This window comes from Cervus elaphus, chromosome X, assembly GCF_910594005.1.
Source record: "Cervus elaphus chromosome X, mCerEla1.1, whole genome shotgun sequence".
NCBI lineage: Eukaryota > Metazoa > Chordata > Mammalia > Artiodactyla > Cervidae > Cervus > Cervus elaphus.
Window position 1 is genome coordinate 88,687,973 of NC_057848.1, and position 15,258 is coordinate 88,703,230.

A 15,258-nucleotide genomic window follows, 5' to 3' on the forward strand; every position below is an offset into this window, starting at 1 on the left:
CCATGGGGTTGCAAAGAGTAGGACACAACTGAGCATGCATGCACACACACACATATTCAAGTTACTACTAAGTGGGTGGTTGGTCTCCTCAATTATAAGGCCGCATCAGTGATTCAAAAATAGTCTTTGCTGCTGGCATGTTGGATATTTGGAAGCTATAGTTGCAATATCATCTTTGGTGTATGTCACCTTATGTTGTTGGCCACTATAGGTACTTGGTCCTTTTTTATTCTGGTTTTCATCCAGCCCTAAATATATTTTTAATTCAGGTATAGCTGATTTACAATATTAGTTTCCAGTTTACAACATAGTGGTTCAAAATTTGTGTATATTATACTCCATTTATGGTTATAAAATATTGGCTATATTCCCTGTACTGTAAAATATATTCTTATACCTCATTTTATTCATAGCATTCTGTACCTCTTAAACTCCTACACCTATTTTTCCCCTCTGCCCTTCTCTTTCCTCACTGATAATCACTAACTTGTTTTCTATACCCGTGAGTCTGTTTCTTTTGTGTGTATGTGTGTGTATGTTATATCCATGTTTATTATTTATATTCCACATGTAAGTGAGATATTCCTCTTTATCTTTTGAGTTATTTCACTAAGAATAATACCCTCTGGGTCAATTCACATTGTTGAAAAATGAAAAAATGACATATTTTTATTCTTTTTTAGATGAGCAATATCCATTGTGTGTGTGTGTGTGTGTGTGTGTGTGTGTATCATATATATCACATGTTCATTATCCACTCATCTGTTGATGGACATTTAGATTGCTTCCATATCTCGGTTATTATAAATAATGCTGCTATGAACATTGAGATGCCTGTATCTTTTCAAATTAGTGTTTTCATTTTCTTCAGATAAACAATGGATACTCTGTTCTTCTGCACATTGTGCCAGTACTATGCAGGTGATGAGAAATACTTGCTGTTTCCAACTGGAAAAATCATCCTATTTGGTTGTTTAGTGACACTTTTATAATAGGTGCATTCTGAAGGATATCACCATGAGATATAAACATCTTTACAGCTTGTTTCTATTTCCATAGGACCAACCACATGATTCTTCCCCAGGCTACCTGATCCTTGATCTTGCAGCCTTCCTTCTTTCAGGCTTCCAACCAACTAGCCAGAACACTATCTATGAAGCTGAACAAATTCTAATCTTAGGCTACTTCTGTTTCTACAAGCAGATAACCCAATGTACTGACTAACACTCTGGATAATTTGTGATTATCCAAATTCTGGATTGGTATAATCTCCTCCACATGGCTTTCTTTCATCCCTAAGTGGGCTTGTAGTATAGCCATTGCCCATTTTCTGCTTCTACCCACATGCCCAGCCAACTCATCTGTAAACTGAATTCAGTCTTTCTCCTCCATTACCAGCTGGTTGAATGTGACCCACCTCTTCCAATAGCCATTAAGTATAAGCTGAAGGAGAAAATCCAGGGTTACAGTGGCAGATGGCAAGGGAGTCAAGGGCCTATTTTGTGATTTATTCTCCTACTGAGACTTTCCACAATCTGTACATAATAACATACAATAGAGTCTTATGCTAGCAGAGTGGTAAAGAATCCAGCTACCAATGCAGGAGATGGAGGTTTGATTCCTGGGTCAGGAAGATCCCCTGGAGAAGGAAACGATAAACAGCTCCAGTATTCTTGCCTGTGAAAACTTATGGACAAATGGACTGAGTGGGTTACAGTCCATGGAGTTACAAAGAGTAGGACACAACTGAGCATGCATGTATACACAGAGTTTTATGGATCAGCTCAGTGCAGTCGCACAGTTGTGCCCGACTCTTTGCAACCCCATGGACTGCAGCACATCTGACTTCCCAGTCCATCAACAACTCCCAGAGCTTAGTCAAACTCATGTCCATTGAGCCGGTGATGCCATCCAACCATCTTATCCTCTGTCGTCCACTTTTCCTCCTGCCTTCAATCTTTCCCAGCATCAGGGTCTTTTCCAATGAGTCAGCTTTTTGCATCAGGTGGCCAAAGTATTGGAGTTTCAGCTTCAACATCAGCCTTTCCAATGAATACTCAAGACTGATTTCCTTTAGGATTGACTGGTTTGATCTCCTTGCAGCCCAAGGGATTCTCAAGATTCTTCTCCAACACCACCATTCAAAAGCATCAATTCTTTGGTGTTCAGCTTTCTTCACAGTCCAACTCTCACATCCATACATGACTATTGGAAAAACCACAGCTTTGACTAGATGGATCTTTGTTGACAAAGTAACGTCTCTGCTTTTTAATATGCTATCTAGGTTGATCATAAGTTTTCTCCTAAGGAGAAAGTGTCTTTTAATGTCATGGTTGCAGTCACCATCTGCAATGAATTTGGAGCCCCCCAAAAGTAAAGTCTGTCACTGTTTCCATTGTTTCTCCATCTATTTGCCATGAAGTGATTGGACTGGATGCCATATTCTTTGTTTTCTGAATGTTCAGCTTTAAGCCAACCTTTTCACTCTCCTCTTTCACTTTCATCAAGAGGCTCTTTAGTTCTTCTTCACTTTCTGTCATAAGGATGGTGTCATCTGCATATCTGAGGTTATTGATATTTCTCCCAGCAATCATGATTCCAGCTTGTGCTTCTTCCAGTCCAGCATTTCTCATGAGGTACTCTGCATATACATTAAATAAGCAAGATGACAATATACAGCCGTTAAGTACTCCTTTCCCAATTTGGATCACAGTGGTACAAATAGCAGGGTTACTTACACTACAGCCTGGGCCTACTGCAGGGTGCTTTATTGATCTGAAGTCAACCCAGAACTGCAGAATTTTGTGTCACCCATTATATGGGTCAGAACAGTATTCCCAATTATACAATATGCTTTTCACAGAACCTATAGAAGCCTATCAGGATTTGTGTTTCTTTTTTAGTGGTTCAAAATGTTGGTTGCAATAATTTGTCCTTTATATTGGTAGAATATCCTGTCATGATGTGGACCTCTAGACCTTTCAAAATTCACCAATGTGGTTGGCTCTTGAATCTTTGTATGTTTATCTCCCATGTTGTGGAATGCATGCTTCCTACCAAGGCTACTAATGTACTTTTCACTTCTTGCTAAGCCAGTCTGATTAGCATCATATCATGATATGCTGGATCAGTAGAATGTTCTGCAGCATATTCAGGTTGTCTAGATATCTTCAGACTATTTTATGATAGGGAGCAGGAGAGTTACCACTGCCATAGGGTGTGTTCCATCCCAAATAGACCATCTAAGTGGATGAGATTAGCTTCTATTCTAACTTCTGACTAGGATTGAAGAAGAACACATTTGCCTTATCTGTTACTACATGCCAGGTACCTGACAGCCTTGCTCACCTGCTCTAGCAGTAATATCACAGCTGGCACAGCAGCTAGAAATGGAGCTAGTACATAGTTGAGTTTGTTATAGTCCACTGCCATATTTTAGGATCCAGCTAGTTTTCATATGGGCTAAAGAATCCATTCCAGTATTCTTTCCTGGGAAATCCCATGGATAGAAGAGCCTGGTGGGTACAGCCCATAGGGTCACAAAAGAGTCAGACATGACTTTGTGACTAAACAACAGCAAACTCAGACTAGCTAATTAAATGCAAGTACTATGAGGATTACCACCCCTCTACCCTTTACGTCTGTATGGTTTGCATTAATTTGTACCACTCCACAGGAGACAACATTGTTTTACTATATTATTTGTAGGAGTAGACAGCTTCAGAGACTTTCACTTCGCCTTCTCTACTATAAGAGCTCTATCCCAAGGAACCAATATGGAGCTACCTGCCAACTACTGAGTATATTCATTCCAATTTTACATTCGTGGCTCGTGAAAATGACTACTGGCTGGAGATGAACCCAGTAGACTCACTGTGAACAAGACCTAGACCAAGACTCCTCCATTTATTACCTACTCACACATACCCCCAGTCCATTTGGGGGCCATAAATTACACCTTGTGTCCCTGAGTATCAGTGTCAATTCAGACTCTCTGCCCAGCAGTCCTCAAAATGTTTGGTGTTCCCCTATGCATTGTACAGTCTTACACAAGAAAGTGGTTGTAGGTTTTTTCGAGGAATGATTATCAGAATCATTATTACCTACTTTCCATGGCATGGCAAGTTTCTTCCTCAAGGAGACCTGAACTCTTCTTCAAATAACGGGTTGTAGGCTCAGTTCTAGAAACTGGGCAACAGCCCTCAGTCAACCTCGATTTCTTTCAACTTCATAGCTTGAGCAATACAGGGCACTGTATTCTATTAACCATTTCCATTGTTCTCTGAAGAGTACACTCCCCTCCAATACTGTTCTGACCCTGCTGCTCATAGTTATTATACTTGCCTTGCTTCTGATGGCAAAGCAGGGAGTCCATTCTTACTAGCATCTCCCACTGTCACAACTGAGCTTCTCAGTGATGCTTGTGCCCATCTCACAATAAAGTTCTTCATTGTTTGATAAACGATGTCTTTTCCGAGCCCTCCAAGAAAAACAATTATCTGGTAGTTTTTCTATCCTTAACTAATATATCTACTCTAACATGATCAATTCTCTAAACTTTTTGATCTATTATTTCATGTTCTTCCATGGCCATTTTGTCATTTCTGCTTTACTTAGTAAGGCTGGATGAAGCACAAGTTGGAATCAAGATTGCCAGGAGAAATATCAATAATCACAGATATGCAGATGACACCACCCTTATGGCAGAAAATGAAGAACCAAAAAGCCTCTTGATGAAAGTGAAAGAGGAGAGTGAAAAAGTTGACTTAAAGCTCAACATTCAGAAAACAAAGATCATGGCATCCAGTGCCATCACTTTATGGCAAATAGATGGAGAAACAGTGGAAACAGGGGCAGACTTTATTTTTCTGGGTTCCAAAATCACTGCAGATGGTGATTGCAGTCATAACATTAAAAGACACTTTCCCCTTAGGAGAAAAGTTATGATCAACCTAGACAGAATATTAAAAAGCAGAGATGTTACTTTGCCAACAAAGGTCCATCTAGTCAAAGCTATTGTTTTTCCAGTAGTCAAGTATGGATGTGAGGGTTGGACTATAAAGAAAGCTGAGCACCAAAGCATTGATGCTTTTGAATGGTGGTGTTGGAGAAGAATCTTGAGACTCCCTTGGACTGCAAGGAGATCAAACCAGTCCATCCTAAAGGAGATCAGTCCTGAGTGTTCATTGGAAGGACTGATGTTTAAGCTGAAGCCCCAACACTTTGGCCACCTGATGCAAAAAGCTGACTCATTGGAAAAGACCCTGATGCTGGGAAAGATTGAGGGAAGGAGGAAAAGGGAACGACAGAGGATGAGATGGTTGAATGGCATCACTGACTCATTGGACATGGATTTGAATGGAGTCTGGGAGTTGGTGATGGACAGGGAGGCCTGGCATGCTCCGGTTCATTGGGTTGCAAAGAGTCAGGCATGACTGAGTGACTAGAACTGAACTAGAAGGTTAATTGCTTTCTCTGTATTTCTAAGAGTCATTCTAGTAGCCTAGTAGTATCATCTATTGTGACTCCATTTTATAGATTATGAGTTAGCAATTTTTTTTCTTTAAAGGGTCAGAAAGTGAATATTTTAGGCTTTTCAAGCAATATTGTCCTGGCTGAAGAAAACTTTGTTGACAAAAATAGGAGTATTCTGTATTTAGCTGACTGTTGATATAGGTTATATTCTGGGAATTCTCATATTGATATTCTCTCATATTGATAAGCTCTTTCTCACCCAAATTTATCTTTTCCTTAAGCCAGTATCCTCAGAATCCAGGGTAAAATATACTGTCTTCGCCAGTGCCAGCATATACTGCCTAGGTACTAGAGCTCCTTTGGGCATATATCTGTTTTCTCCTAACTAGCACAGCACTTTGTCAAAATCATGTCATAATGTAACACTAACAATTGGCATAATGGTCAAGAGGACAGATGGGAGAATGAATGTTTCAGTCCTGATGAGAGAAAATCTTAATAGCACATTCACATCATCTACTATAATTCAACATCTTTCTAGTCATGACGAGCACCTACAGATGCAAATGGATAAACAGCTACGAATAAAATCTAATTCAAGCATTCATCATACAAACCTCACTTTGGCACATAGATTCATCAAATTTGTTATGTACATAAATGTGTTGTTGGAAGATGACTCTATCTTCATTTCTATTTCAGAAATATATAGCACCAATCTTACTCAAACAGCAAAGCCAGGAACCCCAATTTTGCAACATTTCCCTATCTTGAGAATAGGAAATTCCTATCCCAACATTCCCCACATCTTCATCTCTGGTACTCAGGGACATTTATGCTTCCTTTTCTTTTTTTCTCACAATAAGGAATTTAATCAACAGAACATCACTGAGATGTAACTGACTTATAAAGCTTCTTTCCTTTCAAACATAGTTAATATATTTGAGTACCTAATCTATGATGGATTTTTATGTGCTAGGACTACAACATTGAGCAAATTTAGAAAACCCCTACCATATTAAATCTTACATTCTAGTGTATATGGAGGTGACATAAAATTGTAAAAATAACATAGTTCAGAGAGCAAAATGTGTTATAAAGCCAATGGGAATAGTGATGGGAATTGGAGGTCAACTTTAATTAAACTTATTAAGCAAGGCTTGTTAGCTGAAGCCTTAAAGTTGCTAAGGAGCTAGTCAATTTAAATTCTGAGGATATTTTTTCCAAAAAGTAGGATAGAAAAAGAAGTAACCTTGATGCTGGAGTATATTGAGCATATTTAAGGCCTATGAGGTCACTATGGTTAGAGTGAAGAAAGTAAGAACATGAGAAATGAAACTAGAAAGACTGGAGCCAGATCATGTTAAAACTTGTTAATAAAGAATTTGAATTTTATATAATAAGCCTTTTAAAGATTTTTCCCATGGAAATAGTATCAGATTACCATTTGAAAAGATTATTGTTTCTACCCTATAGAGAATCAAAGCAATAGTAAAAGCAGAGTCCTGGGAAGATGCTATTGTAGTCTCAGTGAGAGATTTTGGGACCCTGCAACTAGGATGGTGGCATTTGAAATGGAGGGAAGTAGATGGGTATTTTCAGGAATATTTTCACTGACAATAGGAATCAAAGCTCTAAGTATGGTGAATAAAGCAATAAGGGTATAATATATAAAGAATTAGCCGCTGGTGGATGGACATTTTGGCTAACAGAAAATCCCCAATCCCTTGCAACCTCACCATAGAAGTAGCTACACAATGAGCTAGAGTGTAAATAAAACCTTGAGAATTTTAAAACAAAGGCATGAATCTAGAAACTTCTGAAAATATATTGCTGGTCACTTTTTGTTACTCCTTAGAAGAAATTCATGTCTAGATTTGAAGTAGGAACATTGTATTACAAAATATTTATAGTTTCATTGTAGAACTAACTTTGGATAACCAACTTTTTCCTCTGTGAAATGAAGTTCACCCTTTGAAAATCATTAAATTGTTATGAAAAAGTTTCCAAATATTATCTCAAAATGCAAAATGTCTATAACTTTTATCTACTGTTCTTGCTATGCTTTTAATCCTAAATCTTTCTTTCTTTTTTATTTTTTATTTTTTTTGAGCTCCCAAAATTAAAGTTTGCCCAAATTTCTAAAAGGACTTGTTATATCATATTACATTTCCAAAAATATAATTTGTTTTCTCTAGATGTGCTACTTTTATCAGGCAGGCTTCCCTGGTAGTTCATCTGGTAAAGAATCCACCAGCAATGCAGGAGCCCCTGGTTCAATTCCTGGGTCGGGAAGATCTGCTGGAGAAGGTATAGGGTACCACTCCAGTATTTTTGGGTTTCCCTGGTGGCTCATGTGGTAAAGAATTTGCCTGCAATGTGGGATACCTGGGTTTGATCCCTGGGTTGGGAAGATCCCCTGGAGGGCATGGCAACCTAGTATTTTTGTCTGGAGAATCCCCATACACAGAGGAGCTTGGCAGGCTTCCATCCATGGGGTTGCACAGAGTTGGACATGATTGAGAGACTTTTACACATTTAATGCTAAGTTCAGATATCTATCTATAGTGTGGAATCTTGGCTCATATCCTAGAATTTCATTGCAAAATGACTCTGGGACAAGATGGAGGAGGAGTGGATGAATGTGGAATACATCTCTCTCCATGGATGCATCAGGAATACACCTTCAGGTGCAGATCTCACAGAACAGGAGCTGAAAGCAGGCAGGAGTCCCTGAGTACCAAAAAGGAATATATAGATACACATAAAACTCAGTAGGGTGAAGGAAGAAAGGGAAAAAGAGGGGGAGAGTGGTCAGGACTAGACCTGCAGCTGGGGTGGGTGGGGGAACTGAAGCAGAGGTGAGATACCCACATGAGGGCAATTGTTTGGGCCAGAGGAGAGGCATTTGGGGCTGTTGGAGAGTGAAGCAACTGATCTGTGATAGTCTGAATGGAGTGAGAACCACACAGACAATCTGTGATGCAGCTTTACATGCCCCAGACATGGACATCCCCTAGGACACATTGAGCCTAGGCACTGGAGCATAGGGATTGAGAGAAGTCCCAGGTTGAGGACTGCTGTTGACTGTGGGGAGATGGCCCAAGGGGACGTGAGGGAGGAGATTGCTGCAGGAAAAGCCTTTGGAGGAAAGTTGGGAAGCCATGGAGGCAGGGCGATACTGCTGAGTCATATACAGGGGGTGGGGTCATCATTGTAGCCTCTCTGTCCCCACAGGCCAGTACTGGCAGCTCACCAAGAGAGAAAGATCCTAGAGAGGGTGGCCCTTTGAATGCCTGCTATACTAAGAACAGAGAACGACCAGCCAGGGAGACCTTTTGAATGCCAGCTGCCAGAGGCTAGAAAAAAATCTCTAATGATACCATAGCTGCTGTGCCCATGGCCACTGGATCTCCTGCATACCTGGCAGTGCCAGGACCCCTGTGATCCAAGCAGCCATGACACTTGCATGCTTGATCCTCACTGGGGCAGAGCTGCCATAGGCTAGGAAAAAAAAAAAAAAAAACCCTAATAGTGCCATATCTCCTGTGCCCATGGCAGCTAGCATACATGCACACCTGGCACCACCAGGTTTCCCATGATCCAAGCAACTGCACCACCTTCACACTTGATCCTCATTGGGGCAGAGCTGTCAGAGGTTAGAGAAAAACCCTAATAGGACCATATCTCTGGTGCCAGTGGCCACTAGCTCCCCTGTGTATTTGGTGCTGCCAGGGTCCCTGCAATCCAAAAAACTGTGCCATCTTAAGACATGGTCCTCAATGGGGCAGGCCCAAGTCAACCAGGGAAGCCTCAGGAGCAAACTCCTATGGATAACTTATATGCAGAGGTACGGATAAAACCACAATTGAACTCCAAGGGCACAGTGTCTAAGGAAGGAGACACAAGCTACAAATTAGATCCACACAATAAACTAGGTAGACTGTGTCTATGGAATATATAAAGGGACAATGTGTTGGCACTTTTCTTTGGTCTAGTTTTCTGGTTTGTGCTTTAGTTTTGTTTTTAACTGGTCCATATTATTTATGGTTTCTTTGGTTTACTAGGTCAACTCTTTTGTACTATGTTTTCTTTGGGCTGTTTTGGTTTTTTTTTTTTTTTTTTTTTATTTTTTTAAATTTTTTTATTAGTTGGAGGCTAATTACTTCACAACATTTCAGTGGGTTTTGTCATACATTGATATGAATCAGCCATAGATTTACACTTATTCCCCATCCCGATCCCCCCTCCCACCTCCCTCTTCACCCGACTCCTCTGGGTCTTCCCAGTGCACCAGGCCCGAGCACTTGTCTCATGCATCCCACCTGGGCTGGTGATCTGTTTCACCATAGATAGTATACATGCTGTTCTTTTGAAACATCCCACCCTCACATTCTCCCACAGAGTTCAAAAGTCTGTTCTGTATTTCTGTGTCTCTTTTTCTGTTTTGCATATAGGGTTATCATTACCATCTTTCTAAATTCCATATATATGTGTTAGTATGCTGTAATGTTCTTTATCTTTCTGGCTTACTTCACTCTGTATAATGGGCTCCAGTTTCATCCATCTCATTAGGACTGATTCAAATGAATTCTTTTTGACAGCTGAGTAATATTCCATGGTGTATATGTACCACAGCTTCCTTATCCATTCATCTGCTGATGGGCATCTAGGTTGCTTCCATGTCCTGGCTATTATAAACAGTGCTGCAATGAACATTGGGGTGCACGTGTCTCTTTCAGATCTGGTTTCCTCAGTGTGTATGCCCAAAAGTGGGATTGCTGGGTCATATGGCAGTTCTATTTCCAGTTTTTTAAGGAATCTCCACACTGTTTTCCATAGCGGCTGTACTAGTTTGCATTCCCACCAACAGTGTAAGAGGGTTCCCTTTTCTCCACACCCTCTCCAGCATTTATTGCTTGTAGTCTTTTGGATAGCAGCCATCCTGACTGGCGTGTAATGGTACCTCATTGTGGTTTTGATTTGCATTTCTCTAATAATGAGTGATGTTGAGCACCTTTTCATGTGTTTGTTAGCCATCTGTATGTCTTCTTTGGAGAAATGTCTGTTTAGTTCTTTGGCCCATTTTTTGATTGGGTCATTTATTTTTCTGGAATTGAGCTTCAGGAGTTGCTTGTATATTTTTGAGATTAATCCTTTGTCTGTTTCTTCATTTGCTATTATTTTCTCCCAATCTGACGGCTGTCTTTTCACCTTACTTATAGTTTCCTTTGTAGTGCAAAAGCTTTTAAGTTTCATTAGATCCCATTTGTTTAGTTTTGCTTTTATTTCCAATATTCTGGGAGGTGGGTCATAGAGGATCTTGCTGTGATTTATGTCGGAGAGTGTTTTGCCTATGTTCTCCTCTAGGAGTTTTATAGTTTCTGGTCTTACATTTAGATCTTTAATCCATTTTGAGTTTATTTTTGTGTATGGTGTTAGAAAGTGTTCTAGTTTCATTCTTTTGCAAGTGGTTGACCAGTTTTCCCAGCACCACTTGTTAAAGAGGTTGTCTTTTTTCCATTGTATATCCTTGCCTCCTTTGTCAAAGATAAGGTGTCCATAGGTTCGTGGATTTATCTCTGGGCTTTCTATTCTGTTCCATTGATCTATATTTCTGTCTTTGTGCCAGTACCATACTGTCTTGATGACTGTGGCTTTGTAGTAGAGTCTGAAGTCAGGCAGGTTGATTCCTCCAGTTCCATTCTTCTTTCTCAAGATTACTTTGGCTATTCGAGGTTTTTTGTATTTCCATACAAATTGTGAAATTCTTTGGTCTAGTTCTGTGAAAAATACCGTTGGTAGCTTGATAGGGATTGCATTGAATCTATAGATTGCTTTGGGTAGAATAGCCATTTTGACAATATTGATTCTTCCAATCCATGAACACGGTATGTTTCTCCATCTGTTTGTGTCCTCTTTGATTTCTTTCATCAGTGTTTTATAGTTTTCTATGTATAGGTCTTTTGTTTCTTTAGGTAGATATACTCCTAAGTATTTTATTCTTTTTGTTGCAATGGTGAATGGTATTGTTTCCTTAATTTCTCTTTCTGTTTTTTCATTGTTAGTATATAGGAATGCAAGGGATTTCTGTGTGTTAATTTTATATCCTGCAACTTTACTATATTCATTGATTAGTTCTAGTAATTTTCTGGTAGAGTCTTTAGGGTTTTCTATGTAGAGGATCATGTCATCTGCAAACAGTGAGAGTTTCACTTCTTCTTTTCCTATCTGGATTCCTTTTACTTCTTTTTCTGCTCTGATTGCTGTGGCCAGAACTTCCAACACTATGTTGAACAGTAGTGGTGACAGTGGGCACCCTTGTCTTGTTCCTGATTTCAGGGGGAATGCTTTCAATTTTTCACCATTGAGGGTGATGCTTGCTGTGGGTTTGTCATATATGGCTTTTATAATGTTGAGGTATGTTCCTTCTATTCCTGCTTTTTGGAGAGTTTTAATCATAAATGAGTGTTGAATTTTGTCAAAGGCTTTCTCTGCATCTATTGAGATAATCATATGGTTTTTATCTTTCAATTTGTTAATGTGGTGTATTACGTTGATTGATTTGCGGATATTGAAGAATCCTTGCATTCCTGGGATAAAGCCCACTTGGTCATGGTGTATGATTTTTTTAATATGTTGTTGGATTCTGTTTGCTAGAATTTTGTTAAGGATTTTTGCATCTATGTTCATCAGTGATATTGGCCTGTAGTTTTCTTTTTTTGTGGCATCTTTGTCTGGTTTTGGAATTAGGGTGATGGTGGCCTCATAGAATGAGTTTGGAAGTTTACCTTCTTCTGCAATTTTCTGGAAGAGTTTGAGTAAGGTAGGTGTTAGCTCTTCTCTAAATTTTTGGTAGAATTCAGCTGTGAAGCCATCTGGTCCTGGGCTTTTGTTTGCTGGAAGATTTTTGATTACACTTTCGATTTCCTTGCCTGTGATGGGTCTGTTAAGATCTTCTATTTCTTCCTGGTTCAGTTTTGGAAAGTTATACTTTTCTAAGAATTTGTCCATTTCATCCAAGTTGTCCATTTTATTGGCATAGAGCTGCTGGTAGTAGTCTCTTATGATCCTTTGTATTTCAGTGTTGTCTGTTGTGATCTCTCCATTTTCATTTCTAATTTTGTTAATTTGGTTCTTCTCTCTTTGCTTCTTAATGAGTCTTGCTAATGGTTTGTCAATTTTGTTTATTTTTTCAAAAAACCAGCTTTTAGCTTTGTTGATTTTTGCTATGGTCTCTTTAGTTTCTTTTGCATTTATTTCTGCCCTGATTTTTAAGATTTCTTTCCTTCTGCTAACCCTGGGGTTCTTCATTTCTTCCTTCTCTAATTGCTTTAGGTGTAGAGTTAGGTTATTTATTTGGCTTTTTTCTTGTTTCTTGATGTAAGCCTGTAATGCTATGAACTTTCCCCTTAGCACTGCTTTTACAGTGTCCCATAGGTTTTGGGTTGTTGTGTTTTCATTTTCATTCATTTCTATACATATTTTGATTTCTTTTTTGATTTCTTCTATGATTTGTTGGTTATTCAGAAGTGTGTTATTTAGCCTCCATGTGTTTGAATTTTTAACAATTTTTTTCCTGTAATTGAGATCTAATCTTACTGCACTGTGGTCAGAAAAGATGACTGGAATGATTTCAATTTTTTTGAATTTTCCAAGACCAGATTTATGGCCCAGGATGTGATCTATTCTGGAGAAGGTTCCGTGTGCACTTGAGAAAAAGGTGAAGTTGATTGTTTTGGGGTGAAATGTCCTATAGATATCAATTAGGTCTAGCTGGTCCATTGTGTCATTTAAAGTTTGTGTTTCCTTGTTAATTTTCTGTGTAGTTGATCTATCCATAGTTGTGAGTGGGGTATTAAAGTCTCCCACTATTATTGTGTTACTATTAATTTCCTCTTTCATACTCGTTAGTGTTTGCCGTACATATTGCGGTGCTCCTATGTTGGGTGCATATATATTTATAATTGTTATATCTTCTTCTTGGATTGATCCTTTGATCATTATGTAGTGTCCTTCTTTGTCTCTTTTCACAGCTTTTATTTGAAAGTCTATTTTATCTGATATGAGTATTGCGACTCCTGCTTTCTTTTGGTCTCCGTTTGCATGAAATATTTTTTTCCAGCCCTTCACTTTCAGTCTGTATGTGTCTCTTGTTTTGAGGTGGGTCTCTTGTAGACAGCATATATAGGGGTCTTGTTTTTGTATCCATTCAGCCAATCTTTGTCTTTTGGTTGGGGCATTCAACCCATTTACATTTAAGGTAATTATTGATAGGTGTGGTCCCGTTGCCATTTACTTTGTTGTTTTGGGTTCACGTTTATACAACCTTTCTGCATTTCCTGTCTAGAGAAGATCCTTTAGCATTTGTTGAAGAGCTGGTTTGGTAGTGCTGAATTCTCTCAGCTTTTGCTTATCTGTAAAGCTTTTGAGTTCTCCTTCATATCTGAATGAGATCCTTGCTGGATACAGTAATCTAGGTTGTAGGTTATTCTCTTTCATTACTTTCAGGACGTCCTGCCATTCCCTTCTGGCCTGGAGGGTTTCTATTGATAGATCAGCTGTTATCCTTATGGGAATCCCTTTGTGTGTTATTTGTTGTTTTTCCCTTGCTGCTTTTAATATTTGTTCTTTGTGTTTGATCTTTGTTAGTTTGATTAATATGTGTCTTGGGGTGTTTCGCCTTGGGTTTATCCTGTTTGGAACTCTCTGGGTTTCTTGGACTTGGGTGGCTATTTCCTTCCCCATTTTAGGGAAGTTTTCAGCTATTATCTCCTCGAGTATTTTCTCATGGCCTTTCTTTTTGTCTTCTTCTTCTGGAACTCCTATGATTCGAATGTTGGGGCGTTTCACATTGTCCCAGAGGTCCCTGAGGTTGTCCTCATTTCTTTTGATCCTTTTTTCTTTTTTCCTCTCTGCTTCATTTATTTCCACCATTTTATCTTCTATCTCACTTATCCTATCTTCTGCCTCCGTTATTCTACTCTTGGTTCCCTCCAAAGTGTTTTTGATCTCATTCATTGCATTATTCATTTTTAATTGACTCTTTTTTATTTCTTCTAGGTCTTTATTAAACAATTCTTGTATCTTTTCAATCTTTGTTTCCAAGCTATTTATCTGTAACTCCATTTTGTTTTCAAGATTTTGGATCATTTTTATTATCATTATTCTAAATTCTTTTTCAGGTAGATTCCCTATCTCCTCCTCTTTTGTTTGACTTGGTGGGCATTTTTCTTGTTCCTTTACCTGTTGGGTATTTCTTTGCCTTTTCATCTTGTTTAGATTGCTGTGTCTGGAGTGGACTTTCTGTATTCTGGAGGTCTGTGGTTCCTTTTTATTGTGGAGGATTTACCCAGTGGGTGGGGTTGGACGTTTGGCTTGTCAAGGTTTCCTGGTTAGGGAAGCTTGCGTCAGAGTACTGGTGCGTGGAACTTGATTTCTTCTCTTTGGAGAGCAATGGAGTGCCCAGTAATGAGTTTTGAGTTGGGTCTATGTGTTAGGTGTGACCTTGGGTAGCCTGTATGTTGACATTCAGGGCTATGTTCCTGTGTTGCTGGAGAATTTGCGTGGTATGTCTTGCTCTAAAACTTATTGGCTCTTGGGTGGTGGTTGGTTTCAGTGTAGGTATGGAGGCTTTTGGACGGTCACTTATCACTTAAAGTTCCATGTAGTCAGGAGTTTTCTGGTGTTCTCAGGTTTTGGGCTTAAGTTTCCTGCCTCTGGATTTCAGTTTTATTCTTCCTGTAGTCTCAGGACTTCTCCAACTATACAGCTCTGATAATT